The sequence below is a fragment of the Vigna unguiculata genome, chromosome 6 (genome assembly GCF_037176805.1).
Source record: "Vigna unguiculata cultivar grain cowpea cultivar isolate G323 ecotype 2 chromosome 6, ASM3717680v1, whole genome shotgun sequence".
Lineage (NCBI taxonomy): Eukaryota > Viridiplantae > Streptophyta > Magnoliopsida > Fabales > Fabaceae > Vigna > Vigna unguiculata.
Window position 1 is genome coordinate 41572970 of NC_140797.1, and position 14405 is coordinate 41587374.

Consider the following 14405-nt stretch of genomic DNA (forward strand, 5'->3'; position numbering starts at 1 on the left):
TATTTCTTGACATGAGCACCTTAGCAATCAAATTTTCATTTTGATCTTTAAGCCACAAACATTTATCTTTCATAAGGATCTCATATCCTTTTTCAAGAAGTTGGCCTAAACTCAAAATATTGCTTTTTAATTTAGGCACATAATAAACATCATTGATCATCTTATGACTACCATCTTTGGAAGAGATTAGGATTGTACCTTTTCCTTCAATTCTAACTTTGGACGAGTCTCCAAAGGACACATTTCCACTCACATTCTCATTAAGCTCCACAAACTTCTCCTTGTACCCACACATGTGGTTGCTGGCACCATTGTCCAAGTACCACGAACAATTGACATCTTTATCTTCACCTTTTAGGGTTAGCAACAAGGTTGACTCTTCTTCTTCATTAATAAGATTAGCTTTTTCCTCCATTTCATTAAGACGACATTCCCAAGAGAAATGACCAAGCTTATGACAATTGTAACATTCAACTTTAGATTTGTCATACCTTCTTTCGTTTTGAGAATAGCCACGGCCTCTTCCTCTTGCTCTTCCACGGGCTCTTGATGATGAGAAACTCCTTTCTTCATTGTTTGAAGCATTGTTACCATTTCCTCTTCCTCCATATGCATGAACATGTTCTCTTTCTCCACGACCATGACCTCTTCCTCGTCCACGTCCTCGTTGACTCCTAAATCCTCCATTATTCTTCAAAGAAGCTTGAGCTGTAAGGGCTTGCTCCAATGGCTCTTCTTGTCTCCTCTTCATTCTTTCTTCATGAGCTTGTAGAGAACCTTCCAACTCTTCAAGACTCATGGAGTCAAGATCTTTAGATTCCTCAATCACACATACCACATAATCGAACTTTGGAGTCAAGGAACGAAGGATCTTTTCCATCACACGAACATCTTCTATTTTATCTCCATATCTCTTCAATTGATTGACAATTGCCTTTACTCTTGAGCAATAATCCGATATTGATTCGGATTCCTTCATCTTCAAAGCTTCAAAGTCACTCCTTAGTGATTGAAGCCTTATCTTCTTCACTTTATCGACGCCTTGGAGGGATTTTTCCAAGATCTCCCAAGCTTCCTTCGACGTAGTAGCATAGGCAACTTTCTCGAACATATGGTCATCCAAACATTGATGGATGAGAGTAAGGGCTTGTTGATCCTTCTTCCTTGTCTTCAACAAATTCTCCATCTCTTCTTGAGATAAGCTTTCTTCATCTTGAGGCTCTTCATAGCCTTTTTGTACAATATCCCACGCACCTTGAAAGCCTAATAACGCTTTCATGCGAAGACACCATTTTTCATAATTCTCATTTGTAAGACGAGGAAATTGGAAGGTAGTATACCCATTGCTTGCCATCTCTCAACTCTCTCTCTCTTTTTCTTTTCTCTCAATACTCCTTTTTTCTCTCTCTCAACTCTCTAGATCAAACCTAGCTCTGATACCACTTTGTTAGAGGAAGAGGTGATATTTAGAAGAGAGAACTCAAATTTCCTTGATTGAAAATGCCAAGTACAATGAGGTATTTATAGGAGCTAATGGAGAGATCTAGACTCATTTCTAGGAGCTTCTCTAATTAATGCTCCACTATGGAATTTTCTACATCCTTCATTAATTAGGACATTCTAGAATTTCTAGACCTTACTTAGGGAAACTAAGAGACTTCTAGATAATTCTTTATTTCAAATTACAATTAACAGGTATATAATTAAGTTTTTATTAATGATTTAATCATGCTTTGAAATTATAAACTTATTCACTCAGTTGTTATTTTCTGGATTTTTTATGGCAGTTTTGTGCTTGAGATTTGATAAGTCTATACTAAGAAAATATATATATATATATATATATATATATATATATATATATATATATATATATATATATATATATATATATATATATATATATATATATATATATATATATATATATATATATATATATATATATCATGTTAAGTACATAAATATTATATTTGTTTCTAAAATAAGGTTTTGATCATTATGTATTAAAACTATGTTTATTATATTCACTTATTAGTTTTATAATGACTTAACATATGACTCTTTATTACTTTATCATTTCAATACATAAAAAAAAATCTTTTTAGAAATTAATATAGGAATTAAGTACATATGTAATTGATATATAGTTGCCAGGATGAGTTCCAATATAGATACATGCAATCTAATTCACAAAACTCTCAAAACACAGAATATACCATAAGATAACCACTAGTGAATGAATGAGGCTACAATGCAAAAGTATAATTTACTAACAAGAACATTAATTATATGTTACTAGAATAAAATAAAAAGACTGAGATGCTATTTGACCTTCACAATATATTATTGGATTTCTAAAAAAGTTAAGATTTTTGAGAATGGAGTAGAAGCCAAAAAAAAATGGTACAAGGAATGAATATAATCATAGCATTTGACTAGCTTGGATTTATGCAATTTAGAGCCATAAACACTCTCCCTTCTTGCTAAATATTGTAGAAAGTTTGTCTTACTTATCATATTTAAATTTCAACATAGATTTTTAACCATTTGAAGAGCAAATTTCCTCGTACTTTTCCTTCTTTTACCATTAATAATCACTAAACTTGAATCATAATCACTAAACTTGAATCGCATGGGAACAATTAAAACACAAGAGGGGATATAAGTTGGAAAATAAATCGTGTGTTATGTGTGGAGAGAGTGAGGAAACAACCAGTCATTTGTTTTTTGGGTGCATGATAGTGACTAAAGTATGATAAATGTATGATTTTTGGGTAGGAGTTAGTAATGTACACCACAACCAGTAAGAATAAATTTTAATCACTTTCACTTGATGGAACTAATAACAAAAAAGGAAATAATATTTGGAAGGGGATGTGGATAGTTATCATATGGAGTAAATGGAATCAAAGAAACAATATTATGTTTCGAAAAACAAAGGTAGATTAAGAAGAAAGCATATATATAACCAAAATGAGGATATGATCTTGGATAAGGAGTAAATATAAAACATCATTTTTCTCATAGTCTGACTAATATTTATGTCATCTGCATTGCATTAAAACATTGTTGTAAGATGCCTACACAAGTTACTTTGCACAAACTATAAGTAGGCATTTGGATAATAGGACAATAAAGTGGAAGACTAGATAAAGGGCATAATTAACTAGGACTAACAGATCTCAGACGATCTAGTTTAGAAGATTGTTTTTGCAGGAAAATGAATTGAGAATGGAGACTTACCCAGGAGAAAAATCTGGTCAAAACCTTTGAGATCTAAAACCAATCAAATACATAATAAGAGAAGAACATCAATGAAAGGAGGTTTGAAGTACAAAAGTTCCATGTGAGAAGCTCAAATTTCCAAAGCCATGTTTGGTTAGATGGTATTGATAAAACTTTGTTTGATATAAGTACTCCATAGACATAGCACAAGACCATGGTCATTGAAGTAAGTACATTATGTAGGAAGATAGCTTGTGTAATCAATCTGTTATAAATTATGAATGTTATTGTCAGGATTGAAATATATAAGAAATAAATATTTGAATTGCAAATGTAAGGTATTATTTTATATCATGAGGACAATTTATTTGAAAAACATAATAGATAGTTTTGTATATGGATTGAAAAACCCGAAGTGTTCTCGTATAAATACATATTTATATTTACTAGTAAAAAAATATATATAATAAATTGAAAAGATGACCGGTAAAATGATACAAAAATTTTCCAGACAAAACCACTTCTTTTTAAATGATTCAATTTTAAATTCATGAAAATAACACCACAGAGACCATCGTCCTTGTTTTGTCGGCTTACAACAAAAAGCTTATAAGTAGGTTATTGAAAAGAGAAAAGGTATATAATAATATTAGAACAATTTTTTTATCAATGACATCCAAAACTGGTTATTGATCGGCTGCCATCGGAAATATAATATACAGTAAAAAAATTAATTAAAATATAATACAACAAAGATTATAAAGTAATTTATAGTCTTTTTATGTTGTATGACGAAGGTTGTTTTAAAACTGTCATTGATAGCATCAAATAATAACAGTTCTTTAACCAACCTTTTTTTCCGTAACTTTTTATACTAATCTATATTATTTCAGGTTGTATTTTTTAATTTGAAAACTTGCAACATAAGACCTGAACTGAATTTGGCATAGTTGGGGATACAAATTTAGTGCATACTAATGGTTTAAACTAAAACATCCAAAAATATAATCAGTGCGGATCTTAGAAGGTCTACAGGACCTTGGCTGTAATTTTTTTTTTTCTTTTGAATACATATAAATAAAAGTATTTCTTAATTTTAGTATATTTTATGTATTTAATATATACCTCTAAATTTTGATATATCTATATTGACATTTTAAAATATTTTTTCAAAATCCTTTCATGGTTGGATTTTGCAATAGCCATCTATATCCATATATCTAACTAATGGTCAAAGAGATTCAAATAAATGAATAAAAATAGTGATATATTTTGCAGTAAAAATTAAAATGAGTAACCTCCTCCGATTTCATAATCAGGTGGCATTGTGCTTCAACACTGGTAAAGCTCTCGCACATTTGATGAAGTTCCAAAGTCACCTTTTTGCTCCATGTGCAATATTCTTATCAACAAGATCTTTATATAGGTAATGTGTATTGATCTTCTCATCCACTTTTACATGTTCAACCTAAGAAAACCTAGAAGAAAGTATATATCATAATATTATAGTAAAAGTATGCTTAAATTAACACTAATGGCTTCAAAATGGAATAACGTGGCATTAAAATGTGTTTGGAATAAATGAATTTGTGTAGAATAAATAAATTTAGTAATTATTTATTGATTCAAATAGTCTCATATAAATTAGGAGTCCATATGTAAACCAATTTAAATACTATTTTTCTCTTCCATTCTCTTATACTCTTCCGAAATGAAATGTAAAAATAAAACTATGACATAACTCTATACTCTAAAACAAACAACACCTTAGAGGTGATTAACATTAAAAATATCACTCAAGTTACTTGACCTACCACGCGATGGTATTATTTAAACAAGAAAGGAATTTTATGATTTCATATTCAACTTCCTTCATTGCATAAGCAAACCTTTTTTCACATTTTTAAAAATTTTCCCTAATTTCCCTAATTTAATAAGCTTTTATTATATATCTCCATCTTAACTTGAACCAAGTTCATAGATATTTTGTTGGTTTGAGATGAAGTTTCATGCTAATATGTAATGTAATCTATTTGAATTTGTATTCCAAAATCAATGCAATCTAATCTTATTGTATTCCATTACTATCTCTATCTCTCTCTCTCTCTCTCTCTCTCTCTCTCTCTCTCTCTATATATATATATATATATATATATATATATATATATATATATATATATTATTTGATCTATCTCTACCTTGGTTCATACATTCAAAAAATTATTAGCACATTAATGAGACAATTTATCTCTTCAAAAATTGGATCACTGGCCATCATTTGACTCATTGGTGACCTGATCAAATTAGTAGACTCAATCACCTAACTGATCAACAATTAATTACCCTAACAAATTCTCAAGAAAATGTTTGTATATTAATAACCCATCCTCAAACTCATCTCGTCATTTAAAAAAAAAAAAACCATTTATGAGATAGAAAAATAAAAAAGGGACAAATTAACTTCAATTTATCTAGTGTACCAAATATACAATAAAAATGTAGGGATATTGTTCTGAAATTAAAAAAAATTAATAAAAGAAAAAAACAATCATGAGAAATTAAATCGAAAGAAACTTTATATGTCCGAAGATTTGTTTGGGTTAGTTTGTAATACAAATATGTATTAAACTATTATGATATAAATATAAATTTTGCAATAATATTATTCCAGAAGTGAAGAACTTCGGTTTGTATTAGGAAAGAGAGTGAAAATAAAGTTTAAAGAATGAAAAAAAAAAATGAAAGTTTGTACTTCATTTTATTGATGTAATAGAAAAAAAAATACATATTTAAAAAATAATTTATAAATTAAATTTTAAAATAATTTAATGTAAAAAATATTTTTTAAATATAAATCAATACTAAAATAAATGTTAAATAAAAATAAACATATTATAAAATTTCAATAAATAACAAAATTAAATCTCAAAATAAATTAATTCAAAAAATATCAAAATTAAAATATTTTATTTATTATTTGAATACTTTTAATAATAACTATTTATTATATTTTAATAAAAATTACAATTATAATTATATTAAAAAAATAAAATCGATTATGTCTGATGTATAATCAATTATATTTTATACATAATAGATTATTATAACTTCCCATTTAATTATATTTTTTTTAGTCAGAGCACCTTAAGAATTCTTTAGTTAATATATCTTTATATTGTTGATAATATATATATATATATATATATAACTGGTTATGTAATATAATGCATATGTATGTAAATGTATGTGTGGCGAAACCTTAGAAAGCAGTAATTACCTATTCATAGATAGATACAGTTTGCTCCAATAATGAAAACATCTCCAAATATATATCAATCGTAGATCTTCTTGTATCTGCTGTGAATTACAACAATCTAAGTCCTCTTCATTCATATTTCAAAACCTAGCAAATTAAAATTATAATAAAAAACTTAAAAATTGATCACAAGAAAAACTCATCTTACTCTTCAACCCTATCTTCTATCACCTCTCTGTGACCATGGCAACCTGCAACTTCCATAGCAAGACCCATTGTTTAAATTCACCTGCAAAAGAAGAGACTAAACTTCTGAGTTCTGTGAATTCTGAAGAAGGGACTTTATAGATGCCAATTTGCATGACCTCACACTCTGCGTTTCATTATCACAGAAGCAATAAAATGGGCTAAGGAAAATGACGATGATGAGATTTTCTGCACCTTTTTCCTTAGATTAATGGTGAACGGAACCCATACTAACATATCATCACTCCAACCTAGTAACTGCTATATGCTGTACAAAAAAACAAATTACAGTAATTAGAAAAATAAAAGATATTTATTATTGAATGAAAAACTCGGAATATTAGTAACTGATGCTTTTGCTAGCCTTGCTTTTTTTCTCAGAACATGACAAGTCCTCTACATGCCAAAGGGAGAGAATTGGGAAAATATCAGACTAAAAAACAAACCAAAACTGGATCTTTTAGTTCGAGAATTGAAACGCGCGTTTAGTTTAGGGTTTAATTTGGTTTAAGAAATATGCTGGTGGTGGGATTGAAATGAACAGAACATTATTGGGCAAGGGCGTGTTTAAAGAAACTATCAGTGTTATTCATTTTGTTAATCTTAATATTCACATTAAATTTTTTTCATATTTACTCATTTGACTTCTAAGGACAATAGTATATGAACGGTGGATATCCTTTAGTTTGTTTGATTTATATATTAAAATTATAATATATATATATATATATATATATATATATATATATCATTATTTGTATCTATTAATTACACTTTTAGTTTTCTATATGCAAGTTATGTATACCTTAAATATTTTAAGGTTAAAATATATTTTTGGTCTTTATTTTTATCATTAACAAATTAGTCCTAATTTTGTTTTTGTACTTAAATATGTCATATTTTTTGTCAAATTTATTCAATTTGGTCATTTTTTTGCTAACACTGATCAAATAATTAACTGCCATAAAGAGTAATGTCACTTCGTGGTTTTTTATTTTATATTTTTTAATTTGTTAATTTTCTAAAAATTTTTAAAAAATGTTCACGTGTTAAACCAATAGCGTATCACGTGTCAAGATCAATATTTTATATTCAATTTAGTTCCTATATTTTTAATTTTTTTCAATTGAGTCCCAATTTTATTTAAAATTGACCAATTTTGTCCCTTTCAAAATTGAAACCAAAATTCAATATTTATATAAAAATTATAATGATATGAATTTTAATATATTTAATAAAAATATTTATTAAAAAATGTGAATTTTAATATAAAAATTAAATTTGGTCCCAATTTCGAGAAGGACAAAATTGTTCATTTTTAAACAAAATTGGAACTCAATTGAATAAAAATAAAAAATATAGGGTCTAGATTGAATATAAAACATTGACTATAACACATGACACGCTACTGAGTTGACACGTAAACATTTAAAATAATTAAAAATTAAAAAATCACAAAATGACACGTGACAATCACTGTTCATAACTGCTAATGATTTAAACGATTTTAGGACCAAATTAAACAAAATTGAAGAAAATTGACACCTATATTTAAGCAGAAAAAACAAAATTAGGACTGATTTGACAAAACTTGACGAAAATTAGTATAAAAAAAGTATTTTAACCATATTTTAAAAATAAATAGATGTATGAAATGTTGTATAACTCAAATAATAATAAATATTTAATAAATAAATTTGTGTAATTTTAAATTAGTATGGTTAAAATAAAAATAATTAATAAATAAATGTACTATATTGACATTTATTATTTGTATACATTATTATAAATAAACATGAATAATCAAAAGTCCAATTAATAATATATTAATGGTATATATTAATGATTTCGTGTCTTTAGTGATTTTGTAGAAGAAAGGAGGACTTTGAATTCCAAGAAACAATAATGATCAAGTAAAAAAATAAGTTAATCTATTAAATAAATTTATGATTAAATTTTGAAAAATAAATTAAATTCTTAAAAATTTTAAAAACAGTAAAAAAAATGTACTTCATTAAATTTTTTAATTGGTATGGGACTAAGTTAATCTATTATAATAATTTTAGGGACTGAATTAATTATTTTTTCATTTTTTCATTTTTAAATATCGAATGCCCTGTCCATTTAAATTTTAGGGGCTAAAGCCATTAAAAAAATATAATATGATAAACTATTTTACCTTATATTAATTTTTTAGGATTAAATTGATTATCCATACAAATTAAACGATTATTTTACCTATAATATGCATATAAAAAATCATTTAATAAAAATATAATTCTTAAAAAAAATCATTTACTAGTAATTAATAGAGTTTAATTTTTTTTATATTTTATTAATATATATTTTATCTTTGTGTCAATTTGATACCGACTATTTAGTATATAATATAGAAAATGCAATTAATTGTTTCTTAATCAAAGTTATCTTCAAATATTTCCACCATTAAATTTATTGTCATTAATTATTCCAACAAACTAATTTTATAAAAGGTATGATTTGTAAAGGCAGAAAAAACAATGAAATATATGAAGAAGAAAAGCTAACAAATAGATTAGGGTAGGATAATAAGGCCAACATTTATGGTACAAAATAAATTAATATTAAGCAAAGGAGAATATGGAAAGAGCATTCCTATTTCTAAAATGCATACCCTATCAATCTAGGTATACCATATCATCAAAGAAAATTTTGACAACTATGAAGACCCTAATTTCTATTTTAAAAAATATGATAAAAAAAGAAGAAGAAGTAAAGACAAAAATATATGTTAATGCATTTCGTGGAGATTCACTACATATATTTTTAGAAACTAATTTTAGAATCATTATTTACTACCACTTTGAACTTAAATAGATTATTCATTTTCATATGTATTCTTTGAGCTCATATTTTAATTTTTTAAAGATCTAAGATTTATCATTTATTTTATATTGTATAATTTTAGAATGATCATAAAAAATAATTATGAACTCTCTTATACCACGTGTTTAGTTCTTTAAGGGAAGACACAAAAGATATTTGATATCAATAAGTCATAAACAAACTCATAAAATACTAAAACACCACCAACAAATCTCGCAACACTAGTTCAATAAGATGATATTCGCACTCACTTATATATTATAATATAATTATATTTCAAGTCGATATTTTCATCACATCTTCTCACACTGAGGACATTGAGCATTCACATTGAGGATATCGGACGTGTGTGTGTCTCCTCACACCGAGGACATTGAGTATTCACATTGAGTGTGTGTGACCTACAATTTTCGCTAGAAAAATTGCACAAGAAATTTTCAAATTTTGTCAAGAAAACTACACAATAAAATTTATAGTTTTTTTCAGAGAATACTTTTGTTAAGTATTTATTGATGAAGGCACCTTGAGTTGCCAAACCAAGTTACATTTATTGTTTCTTATTTAAATTTTATGTACCTAAATGTAGGTGTGTTTCTATTTAAAGTGATATTTTTTCTATTAGGTGGTTCCTAACCATGACATTAAAGTTAAGGTTCCAAGGAAGGAATAAAAACAATTTGACATAAGCATTATATCAAATGTTTGTTTTAGAGCACGAAAAAGAAGAAAGGATGATGTTGAAGCTTCAATGTAGAATTACTCTTTTATATATGAGACAAGATGATGTTCAAGTTTCATTGTGGAGTTATTCTCTTTATATCTAAGACTTTTAGAGAAAGGATGATATGTTAGTTTTCAAGTGAGTATTCATACAAGTTTCACATTCAATAATATGAAAAAGAAAAAAAAAGTAGGAAGCTATAATAAAAATAGAAAATTGATTTGTGTTTTCACCATAACTTAATGAGTCTCTTGAGTATATAAGAAACTTGTAGTTGTGAAAGCAAGGTTTGCAATTAAATACAATAATAAAGATTAAAGGAGAAGATTTACAATTGCTTATAGAAAAATTACACTAAAAATTTTACAGATTTTGTTAGAAAGATTGTACAAGAAAGTTTACAATTTTTGTCTGAACAATTGGAATAATACTTTGGTTGAATACTTGTTGGATGTAAACCTTGAAGTGAAGTAATAAATAAAATTTAATATGTGCTTTTATTTAACTTTCATGATGATAAGTTATTTATATTTTATGCTTATGATTGCATGTATATTTTCACTATAACAAGTTATTTTATTGATGTATCATTTTCGACAAAAACCTCACCTTAATGAACCATATTTGTAACATTGAGTTAAATTTAAATTACACAATCTCAAGCTTGTGAAAGTAAGTTAAACTTCAATTGATGTGCCTTAGTCGTGTAAGAGTTGCATATTAGAATTAATTTCATCCATATAGACATGAGATTTAGATCACATTGCCACATTCAACTAGTATCAGAACAACCATATAACAAGATTTATTTTATTGAAGTACGTAGCCAATCCATATAAAATTTGGAATCCAAATTTCCAAATCTCTAATCTAGAAAGCCGACTATTTATAAATGTGTGATGATAGATGTACACTACAAATCTGCATACACCAACTTGACGATACTTACTTAGATTTTAATTCACAATTATATTTAACCAAAACATTGCATTTTTTTATTCAAAGTGTTGTTGTTTTGAAAAAAAATTAGGATGTCATGTGTCTGTATCCCAATGATAATTGATTTTTTGATGTTATCACAAAGTTGGTGATGATTATGGACATTTATGAAGGTCTTTTAATGATTATGTAATGTTTGGATGTGTTACAATTTACATATTGGTTCATATATGAAGTTAACCAATAATTATAATAATTTAACCAACAAATTGCACCTAAATTAACGAATGTGAAAGTGTAAAATAGGTATACCTGTCAATCTGGTCCCTTCACATGGTTTGGTCCTAACTCCTATGGGTTGGAACTAGAAAAATTCATAGGAAAAAAAAAACCACTAAAAAAATCAAGACCAAAATACCCACAAAAGTTCCTTGGGTTAGAACTAATCCATGGACCTTCTTTTTAACATGAAAAAAAATATATATTAATTTTGAATGAAAGAATCATGCCAACTTTTGTTTTAATGTGTTTCACACCACCTTAAATTTTACATTTTTAAATAAAAAATTTGGCCATTTTCGTTAATATTGTACTAACAACATTAAAATTGTGTCACGTGTAAATTTGTACGAAAATGGATATCAAAGACATGATTAAACTCAAAAAGTTATTGAAATAAAAAGTTAGTGAAAAAAAAAATAATGAAGTTAGTGAACAAACCTCTTCTCTAAGACGAGATTTTTGAAACGAAGATGTTCTAAAGAACGTTTACATTTTTCATCATCATTTAGTGGACTTTCACAAGATGGACAAATTATATTTTTTAATGTCTCTCTTAATAATAGGTTACCTTTACGTATTTGTTCAATCTCAATACCGAAGATACTGTTCTGTTATTTATTCATTCAGTTTGAGACTTCAATCAAATACATGTAAAATGGTTATTATCACTAAATAAATAATAATAAATATGAAAAAAAAAAGTATATATATATATATATATATATATATATATATATATATATATATATATATATATTACCTTTATTTGAATTCTCTAATCCTGAAAACAAGATTTTACTTGTTTTAGTTCGAGTGCAAGTTCTTCTGCTATTTGAAATCATATGCTTTTAGTTGGATGTGAACACTTGCAAAATATTTTTTAACTCGATATATTAAATATCACGGTTAATAGAGTACATAAATGAGAAATACCCCTAAAGAAGTAACACACAAGTAAGGAAGAATGGAGATAGCAAGTATGCCACTAGGATAGTAATATATTTTTTATTAAAAATAAAAAAATTGAGAGAATTCTTTTATAATTAATTGGGGTAAAATAAATTATCACTTAATATTAAAGGCTTGTTGGGAGAATTTTGTTGACACCATTGCATATTCAAAAAATGAAAAGATGTCTATTTAAATGGAGTTTTAAAAGACTTTTTCGGGACATCCAATTTATCTTTACATCATAACGTATAAAAAACATTAAAAATACTCAAAGGAGAGGAAAATTGTAAGTGTTGCATCATAAAATGTTAGAAAAAATGTCTAATTCAGATATAGATGAAAAAAATACACTCTTTTTTCTCTGCAATAAGTTTGTTTTTTTCGTCGAAAAGATTTAACACTAATTAAGGATGGTAATTTAATTTAAATTAAGAAAACTCATGACCAGTACTTATAGTCATTAAGATGTTTCCAACAGCATTAATAACATTAAAATTAATCTCATGTTTTAAAATGTGGGTCAATGAAATAATTTATTCTACTCCATGATAATTCCTTAAATACATTGTATTCAACTATCTTATCAGTCCCAATTTAAAAGAGAATGTTTCTAAACCTTACTAAATGCAAAAGAAATTAATTATATCTCAAATTTCTAAACTCGTGTCATGCTCACTCGTCCTCACGAAATCACAAAACAAAAATAAAATAATCAAAATGAAATTAACTTTTTCTCGTCTTATGACGAGACAATATTGCTCACAAATTAAAGTTAAAATTAAAATTAATAAAATATAAATAAAAAACAACTTGGGATCTTAAATCCAAATGTTACTTAAAGAAAAGGTTGATCGACAAACTTTCTTTATTTAAAACTATTAAACAAAATAAAAGCATTAACAAACCATGAAAAGTAGTGATTTTCATTATAAATAATTGGAATAGATCAAAATTGTACAAATTTTATGATATACAAAGAGATACCGAAAGTATCAATGTTTTTTCCTTCAACATTGTTAAACAAAGTAAAAGCAAGAACAAGTCACGAGAAGTAGTGATTTTCACCGTAAATAATTGAAGCAGATCAAAACTGCAAAAGTTTTATGATATAGGAAAAGATATATAGAACATAAATGGTAGATCTATGTCGAAACAAGATTAATTAGCCCTTTTTACCCATCCTTCATAATTGAAAACTTGAAATAAATAAAACAAGCAACGTATTCAAAAGTAAAACTCACCTTATTCTTCAAGCTTAGATGTTCTACCAGATTTGTGACCATGGTAAGCCTTTTTCCCTTTGTTTGAGCTCTAATGGTGATTGTTTATCAAAGTTGCATCTTAGAATTGATTTCATCCATATAGACATGAGATTTAAATAACATTTTCGTTCAACTATTATCTGGAAGAACCATATAACAAGATTTATTTTATTGAAGTAGCAAATCCATATAAAGTTTGGAATCCAAATTTCCAAATCTAGAAAGCCAACCAATTATAGATGTGTGATGATAGATGTACACCACAAAATTGCATACACCAACTTTACGGTACTTGCTTAGATTTTAATCCACAATTATATTTAATCAAAACATTGCATTTGTTTATTCAAAGTGTTGTTGTCTTGAAAAAAGTTGGATGTCATGTGTCTTCATCATAACCAAATGATAATTGATTTTCTAATGTTATGATAAAGTTGGTGATGGTTATGGACATTTATGAAGGTCTTTTAACGATTATGCAATGTTCGGATGTGTTAAAATTTACATATTGATTCATATATGAAATTAACCAATAATTGTAATGATTTAACCAATAAATTGCACTAATTTAATGAATATGTGAAAGTGTAAAATATGTAGGCATGTCAATATGGTCCCTTCACATGGTTTGGCCTTGACTCATATGGACTAGGGC